Source organism: Rattus norvegicus, chromosome 9, assembly GCF_036323735.1.
Source record: "Rattus norvegicus strain BN/NHsdMcwi chromosome 9, GRCr8, whole genome shotgun sequence".
NCBI classification, from domain to species: domain Eukaryota; kingdom Metazoa; phylum Chordata; class Mammalia; order Rodentia; family Muridae; genus Rattus; species Rattus norvegicus.
In genome coordinates this window covers 23,693,158-23,718,691 of record NC_086027.1, presented here as the reverse complement: position 1 = coordinate 23,718,691, position 25,534 = coordinate 23,693,158, and the positions used below count along the sequence as shown (strand labels likewise).

Below are 25,534 nucleotides of genomic sequence, written 5' to 3'. Positions count from 1 at the left end.
GGGAAACAACACCCCCCTTCACAATAGTCACAAATAATATACCATACCTTGGTGTGATTCTAACCAATCAGGTGAAAGATCTGTATGACAAGAACTTCAAGTCTCTGAAGGGAGAAATCGAAGATGATCTCAGAAGATGGAAAGACCTCCCATGCTCATGGATTGGCAGGATTAATATAGTAGAAATGGCCATCTTACTGAAAGCAATCTGCAGATACAATGCAATCCCTATCAAAATCCAAAGTCAATTCTTCACAGAGTTAGAAAGAGCAATTTGCAAATTCATTTGGAATAACAAAAAACCCAGGATAGCCAAAGCTATCCTCAACAATAAAAGAACTGGGGGAATCGCCATCTCTAACCTCCAGCTGTATTACAGGGCAAGAGTGATAAAAATTTGCATGGTATTGGTACAAAGAAAGGCAGGTAGATCAGTGAAATAGAATTGAAGATCAAGAAATGAACCCACACATCTATGGTCATTTGATATTTTACAAAGGAGCTAAAACTGTTCATTGGAAAAAAACAGCATTTTCAACAAATGGTGCTAGGTTAACTGGAGATCAGCATGTAGAAGAATGCAAATCGATGCTTATGCCCTAAGATTAAGAATCGATAAATGAAACCTCATAAAACTGCAAAGCTTCTGTCAGACAAAGGACACTGTCATTAGGACAAAATGGCAACCAACAGATTGGGAAAAGATCTTTACTAATCCTACATCTGATAGAGGTCTAATATACAATACATACAAAGAACTCAAGAAGGTAGACTCCAGAGAGCCAAACAACTATTAAAAACGGGGTAAAGAGCTAAATAAAGAATTCTCAGCTGAGGAATATCAAATGGCTAAAGAAATGTTCAACATCCCTAGCCATCAGAGAAATGCAAATCAAAATAACTCTGAGATTCCACCTCACGCCAGTTAGAATGGCTAAGACCAAAAACTATGGTGACAGTAGATGCTGGCAAGGATGTGGAGAAAGAGGAACACTCCTCCATTGTTGGTGGGATTGCAAGATGGTACAACTACTCTGGAAATCAGACTGGTGGTTTCTCGTAAAACTGGACATAGTACTACCTGAGGACCCAACTATACCACTCCTGAGCATATACCCAAATGATGCTCTAACATTTAACAAGGACACGTGCTCCACTATGTTCATAGCCGCCTTATTTATAATAGCCAGAAGTTGGAAAGAACCCAGATGCCCTTCAACAGAAGGAATGGATACAGAAAATGTGGTACATCTACACAATGAAATACTACTCAGCTATTAAAACAATGTCTTCTTGAAATTCTTAGACAAATGGATGGAACTTGAAAATACCATCCTGAGTGAGGTAACCCAATCACAAAAGAACACACATGGTATGCACTCACTGATAAGCAGATAGCCCAAAGGCTCAGAATTCCCAAGGAACATATTGTGAGCCTCACAAACCACATGAAGCTCAAGAAGAAAGAACAAAGTGTGGATGCTTCAGAACTTCTTAGAAGGGGGAACAAAAACACTCAGAGGAGGAAATACAGAGACAAAGTGTGGAGCAGAGACTGAACGAAAGGCCATCCAGATACTGATCCACCTGAGGATCCAGCCCAAATACAGATACCAAACCCAGACAATATTGTGGATGCCAAGAAGTACCTGTTGACAGGAGCCTGATATAGCTGTCTTCTGAGAGGCTCTGCCAGAACTTGACAAATACAGAGGCAGATGCTCACAGCCAACCATTGAACTGAGAATGGGTCCCCAATGTAGGAGTTAGAAAAAGGACTGAAGGAGCTGAAGGGGTTTGCAACCCTATAAGAACAACAACAATATCAACCAACCAGCCCCTCCAGAGCTCCCAGAGACTAAAGCACCATCCAAAGAGAACACAGGGATGGACCTATGGCTCTATCTCTGTGTGTGGCAGAGGATGGCCTTGTCAGGCATCAATGGGGAGAGAAGCCCTTGTCCTGTCAAGGCTCAATGCCCCAGTGTAGGGGAATGTCAGGGCGGGGAGGTGGGAGGGAGTCAGTGTGTGGGTGAGGAAGCACCCTCATAGAAGCAGGGGAGGGATGGGATAGGGGGTTTCTGGAGGGGAAATCAGGAAAGGGGATAACATTTAAAATTTAAAAGAAAGTCCAATTACAAAAAGAAAGAAACGTACTTTATGATAAAGAAAAAAAACAAGAAACCTTTTCATAGCTAATCACAGTGTTACAAGCTTATAATCTCAGCACTGGGAATGTTGGAGTAGGAAGATTGTGAGTTCGAGGCCATCTTGAATTGCATAGTGAGACTCTGCCTAGGAAAGACCAAAACCTTTAAAACCTTTAAACCTTTAAAAAGCACTCCAAACCAAAAGCAGCACCCCCCACCTCCCCAGAGAAAGAAAACCACGTAAAACAAAATTCTTTTTGTAGTAATTAGAATTAACATTTCTCTAACATTAAACCGATCTGAATTCAATTGTGCAGGACTTATTTAAAAGGTATACTGGCTGGTTTTGTGTGTCAACTTAACACGAGCTGTAGTGGTCAGAAAGAGGGGAGTCTCAGTTGAGGAAATGCCTCATCTTCTAGGTTAGTAATCAGTGTGGGAGGGCCCAGCTCACAGTGGGCGGTGCTATCCCTGGATTGGTGGTCCTGGGTTCTATAAGAAAGCTTCCTGAGCAAGCCAGGAGAAGCAAACCAGTAAGCCAAACCCTTCCCTGGCCTCCGCATCAGCTCCGGTGCTGCCCTGCTTGAGTTCCTGTCCTGGCTTCCTTTGGCAATAAACAGCAACATGAAAGCTTAACTGAATAAACCCATTCCTCCCCAACTTGCTTTTTGGCCACCGTGTTTCGGTGTTTCGTTGCAGCCACGGCAACCTTAACTAAAGCAAGAGGCTCACTCTCACAGGTTGAAGTGTAAGGTAAATAAAAATAGAAACAATCATGTCTCCTGAATTTTGTGACTCTCTTTTCTATTTCAAATGCTCTCGCACGCCTTCTCATTGCCCCCCCCCCCCACCTTAAGCCCACGTTTTAGGATGCACTGTACAAGTCACGATTTGCAGATCAGGATTGACAGTGTAGACCAGGGATACACTGCTTGCCTACCTGAGCAAGATTGGAGGTTCAGTTCCCAGTAGTCCCCGAATAAAAAGAAATAAGTAAAAAGAAGTGCCTAAATATTGTATTTCAGAATAATTCTGATGCTTTCTCCAAAAGATGTGGGCTCCTTGCCGCCCACAACCAACATCCTTAGGAACCTGCATTCCCAGAAACCCGCCTCCCTCACTGTACCTCATATATCTCTCTTTCTATTGACCCCTCCCCCTCCCCACCTCTTCTCCTTCTCATGGGGGAAAACCTTTCAATCAGCCCTCTTTCCATTTACCAATCTCTCTTTCCATCTTGTAACTCGCTAAACTCTTGAAATGAGTGATCAGCCTAGTCCGCCCGCACGTACACCCAAAGAAGTCATCAACACTAGTTAGGTCAACACTGCATTTCTGACTGAACTCAGTTTCTCACCCTTCTCGTGTTCTCACCATCTTTAAGTTCTCTGTATTTGCAAGGACTTTCGTAAGGCGAAGGGTTCGTTTATGACGTGAATGAGCACCTGTTTTCCCTAGTTGTCCACGCATGCGTTAAAGGCCTGGTGCTCTACGTTGATGCTATTAGTGCTATAGATCTTTAGAGGGTAGAGCTGATGGGGGTTTTTAGGACACTGGGTGGGTGCATGTACTTGAAGGAAATCATGGGGTCCTGACCTCATTTTCTTCCTTTCTTTTGCTACTTGCTTAAGAGGTGAGTTTTTGTTTTTGTTTTTTTTTTTGTTTGTTTGTTTGTTTTTTTTTTTTTTGGTTTTGGGTTGTTTTTTTTTTTTTTTTTTTTGCATCATCCACTCACAAGTGTCCACCAGAGACTTAGATCGATGAACCTGCCTAATCTTGGACTGAACCCTGCAAACTATGACCTACAATAAATATTTTTCCTTCACAAATTAATTGTCCCTGTATTTTTTTTTTTTTTTTTTTGGTAATGGTTATGGAAAACTGACTGATAACAGCAGCTATCTGGGTTGGATTGCTGCTAAAATGAGGTGCCAAAATCCCGCAGAGTGAAATTCAGTTCTGGGGTTTATTCCTTCACTCTCACCAGGCAACACATCCCTCCTCTAGAAGGGACGCACTTGAGCTTCCAAGAGATCCACACAAACCCACGCTGCTGAGTTGCCGATTTGCAGCGAGACCATCCGATTGATCTCTGCGTGAATTGAAACTTTCCAATGCGTCGTATTTGGAAGTAAAATATTATTCACAGACACCATCCCATCGTTCTTGGAATTAAAAAAAAAAACTGTAAAGATTGCTGGGTCACAGTAAAATCAGGTTATGGAGAATTAGCTGCCTAATTTGAATTTCAGAGTATGGGGACCCGGAGAGACCAACTTGTTCATCTTTTCCGCTTATGCCCCCACTGCGTTGGAATGTGCTAAGCTAACGTGCTTAAATCTGCTTTTCCATTGTTCTATGACCATGTTTCTCCTTATTTACACAGTGTTTTAATCAGGTTGCGATTCAGGCTTGCTAGCTCTCCTTACTGTGAGTCAGTGTTTGCTCTCTGTACACATTCGCTCTGAGAGCTCAGTCTTATCTGTAAAAGTAATTGGGGGCACGTCTCGTCGTTTTCTGCATGCCCACATCTGGTTTTCAAATGTGGACTCCTAGATCCCTATTTCTTTATGTAAGACACACCTGGGTAAGTCAGCATGTAAATAAATTCTTAAAACCCTTCTAGGCTGTGAGTCCTTTGGCTTTTCCATTGTTTGGGGGGGGTGGTGGGTAATTCAAAAGAACATTTCCCCAGATAGTGAAAATGCTTCCAAACTAGGCTCTAGATAACTTAAACTGTGACAACATTGTTGGAACAACGGTAGTAGACGAATGACTTTACTATTGGTGTGACATACAAAGGGCTCAGTCAGGAGCAGGCACTTCATTACCGAGACACTATTGGGCTATGCTTGACTGGTCACCGCCACGTTCATTAACAACCATTCACGGCTTGCTCAGTTATTCTGCCAGAGGTCTTGCTTGCTGCCGCATAGGCAGTAGCCAGAGTCAAGACCCACAAGATACACGTATGGGAGGGAAACTTGAGATTGAGAACATTTCATTCATAAATATTTCCCCCACGAGAGTTGATCACCATCACTTAGATTGAGAAGACAGCAGAGCGCAAGCAGACTCTGAGAACTGTGATTACAGTGTGGGGTCACGGAATGTTTTCGAGGAAGTGAACGGCAAATTCATTATTTCTCTATTATAAGTTTAAAACTTGAGTAGCGAGGCACTTTCTAAAAACAGTATTTGCTTTCTGAAATTCAGATGAAAGGAATCTCTTTGTTCAGAGTTTTAAAAAACCTTGTAGGACACCCATTTCGACATAGAAATGTACAGAATCTCTGACACGCCAAGTAAGTGTGTTTTTATTGCAATATGGAAAATATTACTTTAAAAAAACTGCCTGGGATATGGCCGGGTATCACAGTTTGTACCTCGTCATTGCTTGCTGGTTGGGGAAGCCGCAGATTCCGTAGAAACTCTATGCAAGCATTTCCCAGGGGCTGTACTTCAGAATCGCCTGGAGGGCTTTGCTAAGGCAGACCACAGAGCCTGCCCTTGGGGGTTTCTGACTGTAGGTGTGGGATGGGGACCACGTATTCCTTTCTAATAAGAAGCAGATGTTGTAATTCCAGGTCAGAATCGCTGCTCTGTACTGACTAGCTTCAATTCAGCCAGCCTCCCGTGCTCTCCCATTCCTCATGGTGGCCCAGCCACCCTATATTATTTTATATAAGATTTACCTTGTCACTCCCCTGGCCCCCCATTTTTCTTCATGTAGACTCTCTCCTACATTAGGAAAACCTAAGGTCAACTTGTATGGACAGCTTCTCTTCAATTCTTTCTCCTACTCTACCTTCTTTTCCGTCTTAGGTCTTAGCCCCTTCTTGGACTCGGCAGAGTCCTCTGCAGTTTCGTCCAGGATCCAGTACTAGACAAACTTCCCAATGCAATTATCATTGGCTTTCTTCTATCCCGAGTGTTCAAGCTTATTCTCTTGGCCAGTTTCTTCTCCAAACCCCACAAACGGGCTCAAATGTCTTGAACATAAATTTTTCGCCCTCCATCTCTAGATGTGTTTCTGGCCACCCTGTCTCCTCATCACAAGCAGTTCTTGGAAAGAATAAGGATTTTCTTCACCTACTCCTCCCTTAAGTCAGAATAGCCAAGTTTCTCTTCCTATCTCTCTAAAACTTGGCTTTGCCAGAGCCTACCTTAAACTAAGTCCAGTTGACATTAGCTCATGTGTTAGCATCATTAATAAGCCTGTGCTACCGCTCCCCGGACATCGGGAAACGACTACATTCTCAATGTCTTTATAGACTGTCTGCCTCACTCATTTCATAAGTTGAGGACCCAGTCTTTGGCTCACTTATCCTTATTCTAGGAGCTCTCTTGACCATTTCATTGTTTGGCTTCAGCTGTGTCCACAGAGATCCTAGTGAAAACATTTCTTTTCTTTTCTTTTTTTAAACTGAGTATATGAATGGGGCAAAACATCATATTTGAGTGATGAGTGTGAAATGATGAATCTGGTTCCTAAAGCTCCATGTCTATTGTGCTGGTTTGAATAAGAATGTCCCCAGTAGGCTTAGATGTTGAAGACACAGTCCTTGGTTGGTAGTGCCATTTGAGTAGGTTGTAGAAGGCGTGGCCTTGCTGAGGGAAGTAAGCCATTGGAGGTAGGCTTTTAGAATGTCAAAACTTGATCCCTTTCTAGTTCACTCTTTCTGCTTTGTGCTTGTGGTTCAATATGTGGGCCCTCGCTGCCTGCTTCCGCTACCATGACTTTGCTATGCCATCATGGATTCTGACCCTTTGGAACCATAAGCCCAAATAACTCTCTCTTCTTTATTTTCTTTGCCATGGTGTTCTAGCACGGCACTAGAAAAGTAACGCAGCCACTTAATCCTGTGGTCTTAGACTTTACTCGAGGTTTTGCCTCTAACACAGTTCGGTTATTCCAACTGACTATGGCTTATAGCCATTTGCGATTTTGTGCAGTCATCTTAAAATGCAGCGGGTCTGAAACTGGCACTCCTGGTCTTCCTTGTTGCCTTGATAAATGGTATTGCTGTCTCTGTGGCAATCCAAGGAACCTTAGGATCATTTGGGGATTGCCTTGTTGAGTGAGTGTGTGTGTGTGTGTGTGTGTGTGTGAGTGTGTGTGAGTGTGTGAGTGTGTGTGTGAGAGTGTGTGTGAGTGTGAGTGTGTGAGTGTGTGTATGTGTGTGTGAGTGTGTATGTGTGTGTGAGTGTGTGTGTGTGAGTGTGTATGTGTGTGTGAGTGTGTGTGAGTGTGTGAGTGTGTGTGAGAGTGTGTGTGAGTGTGAGTGTGTGAGTGTGTGTATGTGTGAGTGTGTGTGTGAGTGTGTGAGTGTGTATGTGTGTGTGAGTGTGAGTGTGTGAGTGTGTGTATGTGTGAGTGTGTGTGTGAGTGTGTGAGTGTGTATGTGTGTGTGAGTGTGTGTGTATGTGTGAGTGTGTGTGTGAGAGTGTGTGTGAGTGTGAGTGTGTGTATGTGTGTGTGAGTGTGTATGTGTGTGTGAGTGTGTGTGAGTGTGTGTGAGTGTGTGAGTGTGTGTGAGAGTGTGTGTGAGTGTGAGTGTGTGAGTGTGTGTATGTGTGAGTGTGTGTGTGAGTGTGTGAGTGTGTATGTGTGTGTGAGTGTGTGTGTGTGTGTGTGTGTTTGTGTGCAGGGTGTTCCCTTGACTGAGATAGGTTCACAGTTATTTTCTTCTTCTGTAGTTGAAGGCTCATATGGAAGGCTAGGTGGCATGGGAACTTCAGTGGGTTATCCAGTCTCCACTTCCCCATGGGAGCACGAGGATAACAGGAAGGCATTCTCATGCCTGGCTTTTTCCAGGATTTCTGGGGATTCAAATTCAGATCCTTAATCCTGTGTGGCAAGTGTGTTTCCCATAGAGCCATCTCTCCCACTCTGGTCCCCAAGTATTACCGGTCAGTAATACTTCCACATTCTACTTCCCCCCGCCCCCAGCATCTCATGTTTCCCACCTCATTGGCTCAACTCTGCCCTATTTTATCTCTTTACTGAACTGTTTGTGTCTTCCGATTTTTCCTTCTAACTTGCAGATGACTTCCATCTTTCTAACAGGCTCGTGTAATGATGACATCACCTTATTATAATTGCTGCACTCCCAATTTCTAATTACATAAAGCCCACACTCCCAATTACGATGTCTAAGCCTTCCTTTGATCTGACCCTGGCAAATTTCTTCCCAGACTCTGTGCTTGATCATGCCGGACTTGCGATTCTCTTTAATACACCATAACTTTCCTAATGCTGCCTCCTCTGCCTAAATCATCTTTCCCCATTCTGTTCACAGATGACTCACTTTCCAAGACCGAGTTCTGACTCATTGTCTCAGTGGGAAGAGTCACATTAATGAAAATTAAGTGCTAACAATGTACAAGGCTCTTTACAGTCATTCTCATGTGATAACAGCATTAGTTTAAGAGTTCATATTGTTATCCTCAATTGAAGGATGGAATTATTGAGATAGAAAAAGGTTGTCCACCTTGACGTGTCAGTTCACATTCACTGCCCTCAGTGACTACGCCCTAATTTTTCTATCTTCTACAATTTGTACACAGAAAGGGGATTACTTAATATTAGAGCTGACAGTTGCAAAGGAAATGACCTCCAAATTATTTATAAAAGTACAAGCAGCTGGGTGGCTGGTCAGCCTCAAAGAATGGTGTTTTTAGAGTCTCAGGTTGGAGAGAGATGACCAAACACTCAGTGTTATCAGTGCATGGGCGTTTGTGGGTAGAAAAGGTTTGAGTACAATGTTAAAAGGGGCAGGGTACCAAAACAGGGACACACACACACACACACACACACACACACACACACACACACACACACACCACTTCATCCATAAACTTCACTGATTTAGCATCAAGCAGAGTCCAGTGCCAAAGGGGAGAACATTAGCCCCAAAGAAACATGAAGAACTGTCTGGTTGGGCATAAAGCTTACAGATGAGTTAGAATGATGGTTCACGACATCCTGACCTACAGGCCAAAGGTCAAGGAGAACTCCACAGACATTAAACATTGTCACACTGTCTTTGGCTTTCCTAGTCCAATAGCAACAAGCCCTTTGGGAGCCTGGATCTCTGTTACCAATCTTTATGTCTCTAGAGCCTGGCAGTGCTTCCTGTACCTAGTGGAACCTCAATATATGTTAGTCAGAAAAAATAATTGTCTTATTGATAGAGGACTCGGGGGTGTACGTTTGCAATTCCAGGTTCTGGGGATTCTGAGGCAGGGGCATCAAGGGTGCCAGGCTAGTCCAGAGTCCAAGCCAGGGGGTTGATGAATTTAAAGCTAGCCTGAACTGTACAACTATTTGAAAAAAGAAGCAGGGTGGGAGGAGACAGAGGAAGAGGAGGAAACAAAGAGTAACAGTCCTGTTCATATACGTTTATCATATTATCAGAAACAAACCCTGACATTTGGGACAAGGTTTCTCTTTACATTCCCAACTCAATGCACCGGAAGATATAACTTATAAGATTCGCAAATATCTCATTAAAAGCTGAATACAACAATAGTCGCACACCGAGGAGCATTTTGAGGTGGCCGGGACCCTCCCATCTGAAGCCTGTGACAATATCCAAAGGAGGATGCTTACTTTCAGAGAGGCTGAACAACAGCGAGTTTCTGTGGCCAAAGTGTGGCACCAGAGCCCATCTGTTTTCCACTATACCTGACTGAGTTAGTGAGGTTGTTCAAAAAGATTCCAGGAAAAGAAAAAAAAGGGGGCACACATATTATGCATATAATAAATATGTATATCATACATATGATGTATCATATATATATATACACACACATTCTGTAGAATGCTAGAAATTAAGGCTTTTTTTTTTTACGTCCTTTGATCATCACTTAACACTTGATCTGAGCGCTACTTAGTCAAAATCGGCTTATTGCGTCCAGCTTCAGGGTGTAAAGCAGGAAGCGCAGGTTGCGTGAGCCACGCTGTGGTTTATTGCACATGGCACCAATTAATTTCTGGCTCCGTTTCCATGTGTAATAGAAGAGGAAAGCAGTTATTTGAATAATTCGCCAAAAATACATGCAATTTCACATCTCAATACTTCCGCCGAAACGCACCGAAGAACTGGACGTTCTGTATACCGGGCTCCACCCGAATACTCCATCCATCCTATTTTCAGGTACTAATGTCCCCCTCCCGAGACTTTACTTTTGTCCTTTCCTTACTTTGGATGAAGAGAGACTTAGACTTCCTCACCTTTTCTTGAAAACAAAGCAAAGCATACCTTTGTTGTGCTTTGAGTGTGCCGGTCCTCTGAAGGCTTTGGTACTGAGGTCTAGCTGTCAGCTCTCCTTTAGGCTCTCCTTGTCCTTCTCTGACCTCGAAGCATATCATCTTTCTGGGTAACTCTTCAGCTCATGCCCTTTGGGTAGATCTCCCGCCTAACCAGACCTGTCCTGCCTCAGGGACTTGACTCAGCCTGGCCCTTCAGGCATTGTACAAATCTGCTTTGCCTTCTGAACCTCCATGTCCCAGAAGCACTTTCTCAGTCTCTCTGGCCCCGAATTGCCAGTTTTCAGTGACAACTCCCTCATCCCATATCCTTCTGGTTTACATTTTTTCCCTTCCTGGTAACACCCGCTGCCTCACATGTACTATAGAATGTAGCTATTTATTTTGTCGTTAATTGGATTTCTCCTACTGGGATATAAGCCTGACTATGGCCTGGCTATCTGTCCTTTCAGCAGCTTCTAGGGTGTGTCAGACACATGGTAATCTGGCTATCTGTTGCAAAGTGAAAGCTGTTTGCTTCTAGGAGAGTATCAGACCCTGGATTCCATGGGAGTAAGTTCCCATTTGCCTGGAGATTTCCAGCGCTCTTTGAAAGTCGGATGTTTTAAGATTCCCTTCCTAGTTTGACTCTCAAAAATCACGGTTGTTGTCTCAGTGGCCAAGCACTAGTCTTAAAAGAGGCTGGTTTGTTAAGCCTGGGTAACAAGGAAAAGTCCCTAAGAGGATGATGATGATGATTAGTTTTTGGTTTTAGATTAATTTAGATTATTTTATGAGTGTTTTGGATGCCTGGAAATATGTGCACCGCACATATATACCTGGTGCTCTTGGACGCCAGAAGAGGATGTAAAATACTCTGGCGTTGGAGTTATGGATGGGTGGTTGTGAGCCAGCCTGAGAGAGGTGGGAACCGAACTTGGATCCTTTTCAAACAGGAGCTCTTAGCTGCTGAGCCACCACTGCAGCCCCCATGATTTCAGTTGTAAAAGCTGTCAAGTATTGTAGCTTTGAACATGTCTCATCAATATGTTGCTTTTTCTGCTTTGAAATATATGAATGCAATTGGAAGGCAGGAGAAGCCAGGTTGATTATGCTCAAATACGATCGTCTCTTTTCCTAATGTATCAGTGAATTACTTTCTTCATGTTCATAGTGATTTCTTTTGGAATTTATAGAGTAAGTTAGACATCTTCACGTACCTAAAGTAAGGGCTCTTTATATTCGCCTACGTTTTGAAAGCGAACGTGTTAAACTTATTCTGTGCAGCGTTCGGACCTACCTTTTGGGATTTCCTATTTTAAAGGAGCATAAACTTTTAGGCAGCTCGGTTTGCGCTCAAACGGTTTAAGGCCTCATCCTATAGATATAAAAATGGAAGCTCAGTGATGTTAAGAAACTTGCTGGGAAGTATTTAGTCTAAAAGGTAAAGTAAGGTTGCTTTTGAGATTGTAACACAAAAAATAGTTCTCCGTGTCAGGAAAGCAGTTGAATAGAGCAACAAATGTGTATACGATTCTGAAGAGTGTGCAGTCTTGCCCAAGGAAGTTTTTCCACAGTGAGACTCTCATAGTTGCCCTAACAATTTAAAATCATGGATTACAAGAGCAAAAACTGGTAGGTCATTTGAAGTAAACTTCCCCTATGAGAAGAAGTGGCTTCCCCACAGAGATGTCCCCTATTAGCTAAGGCTTCTGTTGTGCTTTTTAGAATGAGGGCTTCTTTCTTTTGTCATTGAAAATAGGCCTTAGAGGTGGGCCACACTTCTTCCTTTTTGGTGTGATGTGACTTGGCCTCAAGTTGTATCTCCCCACCCGAGTCAGAAATCATTTCTTTTTCTGAGAGCTAATGGTCTCCAGAGCTTCAACTTCAGCAAGAGCTTCGTTTCTGGCTTTGTTATTGTACAAATGCAGGGCACGCCTGCTCCAGGGCATGGGTGAGGGGAAGGTTTTTGTTGTATGAGGAAGAGTACAGCCAGAGGCATCTGGGAGAGTCCAGAGCAGAGAGAGAAAGCAGCGGACTGAACATGGCCAGCGGACTGGATGTGGCAATGGAAGGAGAACTGGGGAGAGCAAGAGAGGAAGACTAAGAGAATCTGTGCCACGGAGACCTAGAGAGAGGCAAGAGAGGGGGAGGGGTAAAGAGGGTGCATAGCTGAAATGTAGGCAGGGTTATTAGGATGCTGGGTGAGGGAAGCCCATGAGCTGGAAAGGTTTAGGGTCGGAGACAGGATGAGCAGAGCTGAGACGAGCCACAGATTCTTGTGACACCGAGGAATAGGCACCAGATAGCCATTTGTTCCAAGTTTCTTTTGGACCTAACAGCTATAATTTGTTAGCGAGTGAGATCTAGTATTTCTCTCTGGAGATGAAATGCCTGTGCGATTTAATGATTTTAATAAAAATGATCCGCATGGGATTTTATTTCTTTGGATAGTCTGTCTCCTGTTTCCACAGCAGTTTACTTATTTTTCTTTCTTATTTTAAGACAGCTCAGGCTGGTCTTAAAATCACTGTGTCATCAAGGCTGACCTTGACTTCTCCAATGCTGAGATTACATACTCAGCCTAATCTCTTATTTTGCAATATACTAAAAAAAGTCTTTTCACCTATTGTATATATAATCTAAGTTTACTTTTTAAGGAGGGAATGGCAGTTCTTAGCTACTTTCTGCCTAGGACAGAGTAAGCCTGGATCTTCTTACACTTCATGTTGAACCTCCACATCCTAAATACACTCTTGGAAGTGGATTTGGCAAATATCGAAGTGTCTGGTAGTTAGAGAGAACTAAGCACAAGACAACTGCAATCCAAAGAGGAGATAATCAGATGAATGGCTGTTTTAAAGACACTAAACAAGACGCTAGGATTATTTCAGAAGTCATAATACATTCATAGGCAAGGCATTAATGGAGACAGAGTGCTTGAAAAGACCCGGGAAAGGTGAATGTGATGGTTTGTATATGCTTGTCTCAGCGCAAGTGGCATTATTAGAAGGTGTGGCCCTGTTGGAGTAAGTATGGCCTTGTTGGAGTAGGGAGTGGGCTTTAAGACCCTCTACCTAGCTGCCTGGAAGCTAGTATTCTGCTAGCAGCCTTCAGATGAAGTTGTAGAACTCTCAGCTCCTCCAGCACCATGCCTGCCTGGATGCTGCCATGTTCCTGCCTTGATGATAATGGACTGAACTTCTGAACCTGTAAGGCAGACCCAATTAAATGTTGTCTTTATAAGAGTTGCCTTGGTCATGGTGTCTATTCACAGCGGTAAAATCTTTACTAAGACAGTGAATAATATAAATAATATAGTAATAATATAATATAAATATTTGAGGTGGCAGGATAATGGATGTTTTCTTTCCTAAACAGCTGAAGAGTGAAAGCATCGCACACCATTGTCTTGAGTGCTTTAAAGAACTACACCTGCAACCATCAAACACGGGAAGCCAGGTCATACATACAATACTGGTGGTACAAGATTTCAAAATGAGGAGCAGGCCAAAATCCTTAGGAAAAAGCACCACTGCTTATTTTTAAAGCCTCCTCAATAGTGAAAGTTATCAACCAAAGCATGCTTTTTAAAGTAATTCTAATTAGTAGAAACGAACTGGGGAAAACTTTGCGGATCAGTTGTCACAGGCTTTTGATTTTGCGCAAGGGCGGGTAGGGGTAGGTGGGGTGGAAGGAAGCTGGTGTTTCCAAGTCCCCAAACGGGCTGAGTCCCCACACAGTGCTTCTCTGAGGTTCAGGTCTTTCGGAACTCTGCGTCCCTTTGTCATTCGAAGCAATTCTGATAACCCGACCGACCGACCCCTAAAGAGACGCTTGCATGGATAATCTCCCAGTGCAGGTCACCGACTCTGAAGAATTCCTAGCCCCTCGGGCTCACTCCTACAGGCTGCAGAGTCTGCACAGGGTAAACCGGGTTCCTCAGCCCAATCCCTTACTCTACCCATCGCAACTACCGCTCTAGGCTCCGCCGCATGGATACGCGCCGCTCGGTCCGCCATGGCGGGAGGGCGAAGTCCCGCCCCCGGAGTGTGGCGGAAGTGGAAGGCGCAGTCCCGCGACCGCGCGCGCTGTCTAGCCCGGTGCGCATGCGCTCTCGCCGCACAGGTTGGTCCTTCCCTCTAGTCACCTCAGGCTTCACTACCCCTGCCCCGCCCCTCATAGTGGCACTCTCGCCATCTTACCCCCCCTTCTAGCCTAGCTCAGTCACCTTTTCCCTTTCTACAATCTTTGCCCCCACTCCCTGCCCCCCTGCCCGTCGTGTCCCGGGGCCGCCGCCGCAGACACCGCGCCATCTCTGTCCCCTCTCATTCTCCACGCGGGACGCGCAGCCGTGCCTCCACGTGTCTTAAGCAGAGGTTGTGGGGCGCGTGGGGGCGGAGGGGAGTGGGGCGAGGTCATGGGGACGTCAGGGACGTGGCAGCCAAAGATCTGGCCCCGGGGTGCGGGCCCAGCCGGTTGCAGGCCGCCGAGCGTTGGGTGCACCCTGGCTCCTCCCCGTCGTCCGTGGGCGTGAGGTGAGGGGAGCCTCGGGGCCAGGCGGAGAGGCACTGTTTCGCGTGTCACCCAGATGGGTGGGGAGTCCCTCAAGAAGGCAGCTCTACTTCTTGGAAGCTAGGTAGTGTTAATGGAAGGAAATGTAGTGTGCCGGCTGAGGGACGGGGGACGCAGAGACGCTGCTGTCAGAGCTCGCCTCTGGGACCCCTGGGGAAATAAATTATTTAGTTGGTGTTGTGGTGTGCACATGGGGATCATCATCACAGCCTAGTTCTAAACTCAGGTTTATGGGAGAAGATCTGTGTGCTAAAAGCTCAGCTGTGATGAGCTCCAAGTTAAGGGAATTGTCATCTTGCCTTCTCTATAGAAAGTCAGGACAGTTGATGTGACAAGTGGTAAGAGTTATAGGGATAGTGGAATATATTTGATATTCAGACATAATGATTCCGGTAACAGTGTTGTTAATGTACACCCCGATTAAAATTAGCTTCCCTGGAGTTAGTAGAAACTCAGGAAGAAACGGGTACATATTTATCTGGAATAAGACCTGGGTTTTCAGTATTTGTGAGGAGCAGTTCACTGTTAAAAGATTTACTTAAAGAAAGAAACAACTGGTAGAATTTCTGTGTGTTCCACAGAGGCGGGATTTGATTACTAAGGGACAGTTTCTAGATAATGCTTTGTACAACTAGACCACACTTAACCATGCTATTCCAAGTTTCCCATCCTTCTCCCCTTGCACTGCCCTAGGGAACTTTTTGCCAAGCTGGAAATGCTATACACTGTGGGCTACCAATATGGTACCCACCAGGTGCAGGTGACTCTTGAGCACTTGAAATGTGACTGTTGTCACTGATGAGCTTGATTTTTAATTGGTTAGCAAATTAATTACCATGTAAGTAGACACATGCATGGTGGTTATTATATGAGACTCCACATGTTTGAAAAAAAATGGAGAGCTGGTTACAGTTTTTATTTAGTTGAGTTTTAAGCCAAAGAGGCCTGCTTTTGGGATATTTACGGTTTAAGGAATCATAATTATATTCCAATAATGCCTTTCGTTCAAAGCATAGATCTGCTAGTATTTATTTACAGCTTGGCAAATCAAAGAAAAATACTCTGACTCTCTGGTTCTAAAGCTAATGCCAGATTTGGTTGGAAAGACAGCAGTGCTAACTAGACTTTTCTTTAATTATCTGTGGTGACCATTTGGTTAGTTCTTAGAAAAAAAACTGAACTCTTTTTTTATTGTTGTAGTTTCCCCCCACTTAAAAACTGGAGATTCCACCTTAACTTTTTGTATTATAAAGCAGTTTAATAAATTATAATAGTAGCCTTTGAGCACTTTTTGAAATCACCTTAGTATCCATATTTAAACTTCCAAAGAGAAAAGTGAAATTTGGAGATCAATGTGTCATGAGGCCACTTTCTTTGACATATGCCCAACTGTTTTCATCTGAGTTTTTGTAAATCTTGAAAATAAAACTTTCCCCCTCCTTGCCTTTCTCTTGCCCTCTTCCCTCCTTCTTCCCTTTCTGTGCTGGAGGTTGAACCCAGGCCCTCCCACATCCTAAGTGGATGCTTACTAAGCTATGCGCTCAGGCCTTGAAAATAAGCCATAAGGCGGGGAAAAGAAACCCAAAACAAAACTCTCATGGTAGATTGTACCCAGAACTTCTGCCTGATATTTGTAAAATATTGGCCTTGTCCTCAAGGCTGAAGATAATCGTTGGTTCTGGAATGGCAGCTTGAAGCTTATGAGTTACGTCATATACAGAGAATAGTTCATGGCATGCAGATCACACTGAGCTAGTCTTAAGTAGACTGGCTATCTTAATTTTTCTGGGATGGTCATGCTCTAGCCTACTTTAGTACTAGAGCTCCTTTCATATGATCAAACATGTTCCAGTTTAGACAGTGCTAGCATGCCTCTCCCCCTGCCATGTTGTAGGCTAGTCAAAATTCTTAATATAGTCTTGGAATGATTAGCTATTTTACAGTCTCCAAAATACACTTGTTGAAAACAGCGACGAGGTCCATGCTGTTGCCTTTATTTAAGCCATATCTGGAGTAAGGCCAGAGAGTGACTTGGTTACTTTAGCCACTGTCAGTTTAACCTTTTATGTTGTATAGATGTCATGGGTAGTATGATTGTTGGTTCTCTTTGGGGAAGAAAAAAAAAGTCCTTTGGTGTAAGGGGCTACAAATATGCCAGTACAGTAAGATCAGAAGATTGAGTGTTCCTGTTGAAAATGTTATTTTTGGTGAGGTCAGATAGTAAATCAACCAGAACCTTGCTTTTCATGTATTATCACTGATTTTGCTTACAGTTCCCTAACAGTAGGAGAAAGAATTCAGCCATTGCATTATTGTGTTGACTGAATTCATATTAACCAAGGAGGTTGAACTATTTTATTTGCTATTTCAAATGTCATCAGCTTTGCCACTGAGCCCTAGATGTCTCCTGTGGTCCTGCTAGCTTAGTCTTGGAAAGACTACCCCACACATAAGCTTCCTTTTCTGAGCTTGCTTACGGAGAACCCTGAAATGTCTTTAAAGAGCTGTGCCTTGCTTATGCTCACTGTCGTGTCTCACGAGAACAGAGCTCTTTGTGTGCACCAGATCTTGCTTAGTCATTATTTCGTGAAGAGAAGTATTTTAAGTTTCTATGCTAGAGGAACTGAGGAAGAGAGGTGGCATGCATTGTCCAAGGTCGCATGATAAGCCTTAGAGCCTGTGTTTGAACTCCAGAGCCCAGCTCTTTCCTGCTCCACTGTGGGTGGGTATAAGCAGATAGTTCCCAACAAAGTTCACTGTGACAGACACCTTGTGGAGGTCTTGTGAGTGAATTATGACCCTGTTTTATTTGTATGTCCCTCGTATAGAGAGGATTCAGGACGGACCTCAGTGTTAGTCCCAGCTTGTGTTACTAAATAGTGGTGTGCCTTTGGGCAGTTCAAGAAACCCCTCTGGGCTGCACTTTCCTCACCTGAAAAATGAGGGATTTGGGTGAAATTGGTGATGTTCACACTGCAGTCTGAAGCCTGCTCACATCCGTTGGTCCCTCCCTCCAGTTCATGTCTTTCAGTCTTTGCCTGTTGATTAGCCATGTGCCTGCGGTTTTCTTTTAAACAAAGAATATCTGAACAAAGCATTTGCAGTTACTAGTTTTTGAGATGACATAATGACCATGTCAGCCTCTGACTGCAATGGTTGTAACTCTTAGAGTATCAATAGATAGGCATCTTTTACAAATGAATACTATAGGCATTGTTTTTGTTTGATGATCTTAGTTAAGATATGTGTCTACATAGTCAAGTTGTCAGCTACTTGGAATCAAAGCTCTCCTTTTTTTCCTTTTTGTAAAGGATTTGTTTTAATTATGAACATACACACATCGCTGTGTGGGTTCCAGCAGAGGCCAGAGGCGTTGGGTCCTCCTGGAACTAGAGTTATAGGAACTTGTGAACCTTTAATGTGGGCTCTGGGTCCTCTGGAAGAGTACTGTGTTTCCTTAACCACTGAGCCATCTCTCTAGCTTTACATTAAAAAAATAAAATAAAATTAGACCTTTAACTAGTATTTTTAGTTTCTCCATCAGTGGCGGGGAAATTCTGGCCTGGTAAGGTGATTGTGGGAAAAAAAAAATGTGAGCTATTACAGCAAAAGCCCCAAACCATCAATTCTTTATCTCTTGCCATGAGCCACATAGTGCTTTAACCCCATCAGATACTTGTTGACTTGTACATGTTTAATACTAGCTGACGTCAGATTTCTCCTAAGGTTGACTATTTCTAAAGCACAATTCTAGACTAGAAAAGAATTGTTATGCATAAAAGTATCCACTCATTAAAAAAGAGAGAGAGAGAGAAAGTCTTGTTTAGTGTTAAGTCACTATTAGGATTGTTACATAATGGTCAGATTCCCAACACACTTGAAAAACAACTATCGTTGATCACCCGCTTTTAAATAAACACAGCCTTCTTTGATGTTGGCAAAGTGCATTGGCCGCAGCGTTCACCAGTAAGGACAAAAACATGTAATAGATTCTCCCATGTCTGTGTAGCAGAGAGCTCTGATGTCTGTGAGTTAATGGTAACTGTTCGTGATTGGCCAACAAGGATATGGAAATGTCTTGTTATTTTGTGTGTGTGTGCGTGTGTACGTGTGTGTGTCCACATTGCTGGGAGTTCAACCTCATGACTCATGTATTTAAGGCAAGTGCTCTGTGATTGAGCAATAGGTCTCTCCCATTCTGTAAAAATTTCTTATTTTAAGTCGAAATATATTTTGTGAATCCCCATTGCATTGTGCTCCTTAGAACACCTTTGTGAGACAGACAGATGCTATTCCTGAAAGATGGCAGACCTGAGAGGTCAGTTGATCCTCATAGCTTCTGGTATATTGGTTAGTTAGGCCTTTAAATAAAGTGGACATGTTCAGTCAGGTGTGGCGATACATGCCTATCATCTCTGCAGTTAAGAGGCAGAAGTAGGATTGGAAGCTTGAGGCTAGCCTGAGCTACATAGGAATTTCAAGGCCAGCTTGTGCTATAAAGCAAGACATTGTCGCCAAACCAAGGCAAGCCAAACCAAATCAAACCAACCCAGCTCCCTCACTACAGCATTCAAGACATGAATTTGTCAGCCTTGCAACATCTCACTCCTTTTAACACTTCGCACAAAGCTTTGTAGGACACCCTCCTCTTGAGGGTCTAATAGTTCTCTTTATATGGTGTTAACTGAAGTAGTTTTTTTCTCATTCCCACCCTTCTGCTTCCTAGCGATGGTGGTATTTTTTTTTTTTTTTTTTTTTTGGTTCTTTTTTTCGGAGCTGGGGACCGAACCCAGGGCCTTGTGCTTCCTAGGTAAGCGCTCTACCACTGAGCTAAATCCCCAGCCCCAATGGTGGTATTTTTAATTAGTTTCCAGGGTTCCCAGCCTCAGTATCATTTTCTTCTTCTCACATACCCAGTGTCTACACCTGCAAGTTATCTCTGCATTCTGAATATGTCCTAATCTCCACTTGCTACCATAATCAAAAATGCTGTCATCTCTTGTCTAATCAGAACCACTGACAAACAATTTCCGCAGCTTCTGTTTCCCTGGGTCACACCCTTGCTTATAGAGAAATCTCACTATGGCTACCTTAAAAAAAAAAAAAAAAAAAGAAAACAAAAACAATCCACACGTTCAAAAGTTCTTCAACAGCTTCATATTATCATCCAGTAAAATTTCACCTCCTACCTTCAAGGTCATTGTACTATACTTCCTTCTTGGGACCCTCAGATCTTACTTTCTATTGCTTTTACCCTCTACCCACTCCACTCTACCCACAGTGGTCTCAGGATCTTGTTCTCCAAAGAGGTTAATGAGCACCACCTCTTGCATTTTTTTCAGGTCTTAGGTTAATTGTCATCTTGTAGTTGAAATCCATGTTTAATTTGTTTTTATAGCACTAATTCAAATTGTTGTTGAGTGTTACTCCTCACCTGTGATGCATCTCTCTGTCTCTGTCTGTCTGTCTGTCTGTCTCTCTCTCTCCCCCTCCTCCCCTCCCTCCCTCCTTCCTCCCTCCCTCCCTCTAGACATAGAAAAATGTTTGGCTTTTTGTAAGTGCCTAATAATTGTGTATAAATAATGCATATAGTTTGGGCTTTAAAAAAGACATTGCCAGTGCCTTTATGGTAAGAAGGGGGAATAGAAGACACATTACTTTTTATAGAAAGTGAAGGGAAATAAATCAATGAGAAGTTTCTGTTTCTGTGTCATGAGATGCAGTTACCTGCCAGTTGGTGGAGGAGGGATGCAGTATGGGACAGAAGCTTAGAATAAAAATAATTCACATTCACTAAGATATTATTATCTGGTTGTGATGTTTGAGTTTCATTTTCAGTGGGACTAGATTTAGAATAATTTAGAAGATCCATTCTGGTTATGTTTCTGAGGGTGTTTACAAAGAACTTTAACTGAGGAGGGAAGGCCCACCTGAATGTGGGTAGCACCATCCTATAGGATGTTGTCCCAAACTCAGTCCAAACAAGGAGGAAGAAAACCTGGAAGAGCAGCTTTCATTTGTATGTGCTTCCTGACCGTGGCGCGCTGTGACTATCTGTTATTATGACAAACCTGGAAGAGCAGCTTCCTGACAGGGGATCAGCATGACTATTTACTATTATGACCTCACCATCATGACTGACTGGATCCCCTCTAACTGTGAGCCAAAATAAATCTTCCTTCAGTTGCTTTTGCCAGGCATTTTGTCATACTATTAAGAAAGAGAGGAAATTGGTACTTGAGAAATGAGGTTTTTGCTGTGGCTGGCTGACCATGTGGCTTGTAGGCCTTTGAAACTGCTTTGTAGAAGGAATTTGGAAGTTTGGACCTTTGGTCTAGAGAAGCCCTTGAATGCTATAGGCTACAGATACCTAACCCTTGGACATTGGGATGGTAAACCAGTCTCTTAAGAACTTGCCGTAGCTATGCTGGGATATGCGCAGCTTCAAGCGGAAGCCTGATGTGCTTGGTTTAAACGGAGCCTAAAAGATGGCCGTATGGAAGGCCGGGATGCTGAAGTGAAAGAAACTAATGTCCTGGCTCATGAGATCTCTAATGGAAAAGACGACTCTGTCAGGAATTGGACTAGTAGCTGCCACCTGGACTGTATTCTGGCAAAAACACTGGCGCTGTTTTGCTCATGTCTAGAAAACATATTATTCTGCACGCTATAGAGATTTTATAAGTACTCTTCACCTTTTGAGGTTTTGCATTTGTAGTGATTGATCATTTGGCAACCTTCATATCAGTGGTAATTTAGATTATGATGTAACTTGATTTTTTAGCAATAAAACAAAAATGGAGTATATAGTAATGTTGACTCACCTATGATTTTTTTTCTGACTTTAGGTTTTACAAAACATTACAAATTATAAAAATATATTTATATTCTGTGAGATGATAGGCTATGACATATTAGAGTTGAGACTGTAGATGGGACTAAATCCCTCAACAGTGATATAGTAGAAGAGATGGCCATTTCCATTATGTTGGCCATTAGACTTAAGCCCAGATTTTGATATTACTTCTAGGATACAGAAACTACTCAGAGTCTTTGAGGTATATAATGAAAAGTATTTTTCATGAATGTCTTCTCAGTCAGGTGGTCAACAAGAGTGTGTTCTCTAATGGACACCCAGCGACATTTTGCACGATTTCCTTCTGGGATGTCCATCTTTACCCTTTACCACAATGAGAACCTTTGTGTTTGGTAGCAGTACTTTACAATGAAAGGAATTTTGCGTGCATGGATGCATATATACATCCACACATATATGTTTAAATGAAGTAAACATAAATTTTTATTTTCTGGAATGGGAATTTCCAGATGTGGCACAGCGTTGGCTATTGGTTTAGTGATCTGGTGAACGCAGTAGTAATCAGAAACGAACTTTCTCCTGGAGTCCATGTTTAAACTGGCATGCTGAAATGATCTGGGTTTCGATCTGCACATCTGAATTCATTTTGTAAAGTATGGCAAGCAGCTGCATCTCGTAGGAAAGCCGAAACAACTGCAGGACATTAACCCACTGAGAAGATTACAGTAGTTTTTCAGTTCCATGTTAACTGTACTTATTAGTGAAAATTGACGCGAGTGCTTCTGCTTTTAACAGACTTTTTTTTTTAATGTCTAGAAGAAAGGAAATAAAGCATTGGAATGATAGGACTTTGATGTGTAAAGAAGTTAATGTCTAAAGAAGTAATTATCTAAATCATCAAACAAAATGTGGGTCCAGGAAAGAATTATTTTGGAGAGTCTAATGAGCTATCAGCTCATCATGCCAAGAAAAATGTTATTCACCTGCTTGATTTAGAAATTAAGTAACTTGTCTGGGAAAGGCTGATCATGTTTGTAACGAATTTGGATGTGGACCCTTTACCTCTTACCAGTAAATACCCTCAACAGGAAACATTTCTAATGGGGAGACAACTGAACAAAAGCTGGGCATCAAAGCTGGGGCCTGGCCTATCTTGCTATAAACTGGCTCTATCAGATATGCCCCCTTTAGAGAGTTAGCAAGGTGACCAGATTTGAAACTGAAGAAAGGGACACATTGTTTCAGCAGTGTCTCACTTAAAATGGCTCAGTGATTAAGACTCTGCTCTTCCAGAGGCCCTGAGTTCAATTCCCAGCAACCACATGGTGGCTCACAGCCATCTGTAATGGAATCTGGCCCCCTCTTCTGGTGAGTCTGAAGACAGCTACAGTGTACCCATGAATAAAACAAAGTAGTTATGTAAAACTTTAAGTCCCCCGTCTTCCATTAGCATTAAACTTAAAAACAAAGTTTTGGCCATAGTATAATTCCACAGAATGGCATACATATCAAATGTGAAATGGGTCAACTCAAATTCTGATTTTGAGAGGCTGATGTTAATACGTTATCCTTGAGGTTAACACTTCTCCAGGCTTTGTGTTGGAACCTGGAGAACCCTGACAGAGGTCCTTGGAAAGGGGAGACTGTTTGTTCTGTGTTTTGTTCTGCTGGTCTGTTTGTACAAATCTGTGGTTCTTGTTTTCCCCTAGTCATGGACTGGGGGTGTGGTGTTTTTTTTTTTTTTTTTTTCCAGTTTCAAGCTGGAGTTTGAGGGCACATGGCACATGCCTGGAATCCCAGCGTGTAGGAGGTGGAGGCAGGGAGGCTACCTACCAAGTTCATTGCCATCTCGGAGTACTTGAGATTGTCTCAAAACCAAAATGGAACAAAGGACTGTTTCCTTTCTTATTTTGTTTATAAAAAATAGTAATTATTTCAAAAGTCTTTGTGAAAATCAGAATAAATTTAGGCTTAAAGGAAAGTGATAATCTTTCTTAGCATTAGGTTTTTTTTATGTGTTTGGCTGTAGGTTCAGTTTGAATGAAGTTTCCTTGTATTCCCTGTCTTTCAGAGCGCTCATACTTGGTGCCCCCCTCCCCCCCTTTTTAATTCTAGCCTGGGTCCTAGGACACTCAGCATAAGTCCTAGGAGTATTGGGGTATTTTAGACATAATCACATATAAGTATGTCTGCAAACTTAGTATGCTATAATTAAGGTGCTATTTGCTGTAGATCTTTGTGTCATCAGCTTTTCAAAAATGGCCCATCTCAGGCAGTTGAGGACAGTAGCTTTTTTCTGTAGCATACTTTCATGGGTCCTGTTCTTGAGGCGTGACCCTTATCTAGATTCCCTTGGTGACTTTTTATCATATTTCACACATTCGATCAGATTAAAAGGATATATTATGAAAGTGAATTTGACAGCCATACGGAGAAGGAACTAAGTGTGAAAGATGAGTTTGTAGAAGGCCGTGGTGGCAGAGCAGGAGGGGAAGCAAGTTAACTTCTTGTCTTCTCGTACATCTTAGAGTACAGGGAGTATTAAAGATGAGATGGATTTTTAGGTAGCGTGCCTGGCAGTTGGTGTCAAAGGACTTTATAAAATGTTTAATATTTGTTGAATTTTGGAAGTCTCTTAATTAAACAACCTGTTTTCAGACTTGCATTTTTGAAGTAAAGGTATTCTAAATTGATATAAACCTTTTGTCAGCTCTAGGGGTGTTTTAAAGATCTTTATTTAATAGCTAACATTTATTGTGCACTCACTGTGTCAAGATTGTTTTAAATTGTCCTGATAGTCTTTAAAAAGTAGGACCACTGTACACATTTTAAAGACAGGATAATGGAAGCAAAGAGAAGTGAAGCAACCTCTCTAAAGACCTTACAAAGTGGCAGAGCTGGGACTCGAACCCAGGCCCCTGAAGCCAAACATTGAAATCAGGTCTTTGGGCAAGACTTTCTTTTTTACTTCCTCTCACATCTTTCACAGTAATCGGGTGAAACTGTTTTCTTTTGTTACTGAGAGTCTGGCCATCAGCCAGAGGGCCTCAGGAGTCAGCCACCCCATGTAGACATTGTGTGATTTGCCAGGAACTGTGTGGGGAAAGCTAATCAGTGACACAGATGCCCAAGGAGATAATGAGCTCTGTCTTTGAGATGTGCAGAGTGGGAGAGTGTTTTCCATAGTCTGCAGAGAAGCCATGCACAGGATCGAGCTGAAAGCTTCTACTTGGGAAGGTCTTTCTAGGCTGAGGTCTCCTGTCTCCTGTTAGTATAGGCTGTGCTCAACTCAGCATCTTCAGGTCAGATGTCACCATAGAAAATTCTGTTCGGCAATTGGCTTCTGCAGTGGTGTGAGCAGCCCAGGCCTTTGTGTAGCACTAACTCTAGAAGCTGCCTTACCAAGTAGACTGTGCCTGTACCCCTGTCACATGCTCTGTCATATGCTCTAGGTTTGTATGTTCGTGCATAGAATTTACAAAGTGTTTCTCATTTGTAACTTATGGGAAATGATGGTATTCTGTAGTTTACCTAAATATAGGAAGTAATATTTATCGTGTACTTATTGTGCAGTAGTGATACTCTTCCCTGGTATTCCCAAAAGGAGAGGAGAGAGACTGGGCACACTCCTATCTGGTGCATGCATGTGTGTGGAGGGCAGAGGGTGATAGCACATTGTCTTGTTTAGTCACTTGTGTGCATTATTCAGTTGTCTTAGAACAGCATTTCTGTTTGAAA

The 25,534-nt window shown here is 42.8% G+C and overlaps 2 protein-coding genes across 25 annotated transcripts in view; one reads left to right on the top strand and one right to left on the bottom strand.

Annotated features, from left to right (window-relative positions):
* Positions 1-25,534, bottom strand: part of Runx2 (RUNX family transcription factor 2) — a 328,971-nt gene that overhangs the window by 271,557 nt on the left and 31,880 nt on the right. The window lies entirely within an intron of this gene.
* Positions 14,463-25,534, top strand: part of Supt3h (SPT3 homolog, SAGA and STAGA complex component) — a 328,341-nt gene continuing 317,269 nt past the window's right edge. For 2 of the 13 annotated variants that reach the window (XM_039084829.2, NM_001427435.1), the window contains exon 1: positions 14,529-14,783. The gene's annotated coding sequence lies outside the window, so the exon portion shown is untranslated. The other 11 variants (XM_063267749.1, XM_063267744.1, XM_063267743.1 and 8 more) reach the window with 9 other exon arrangements.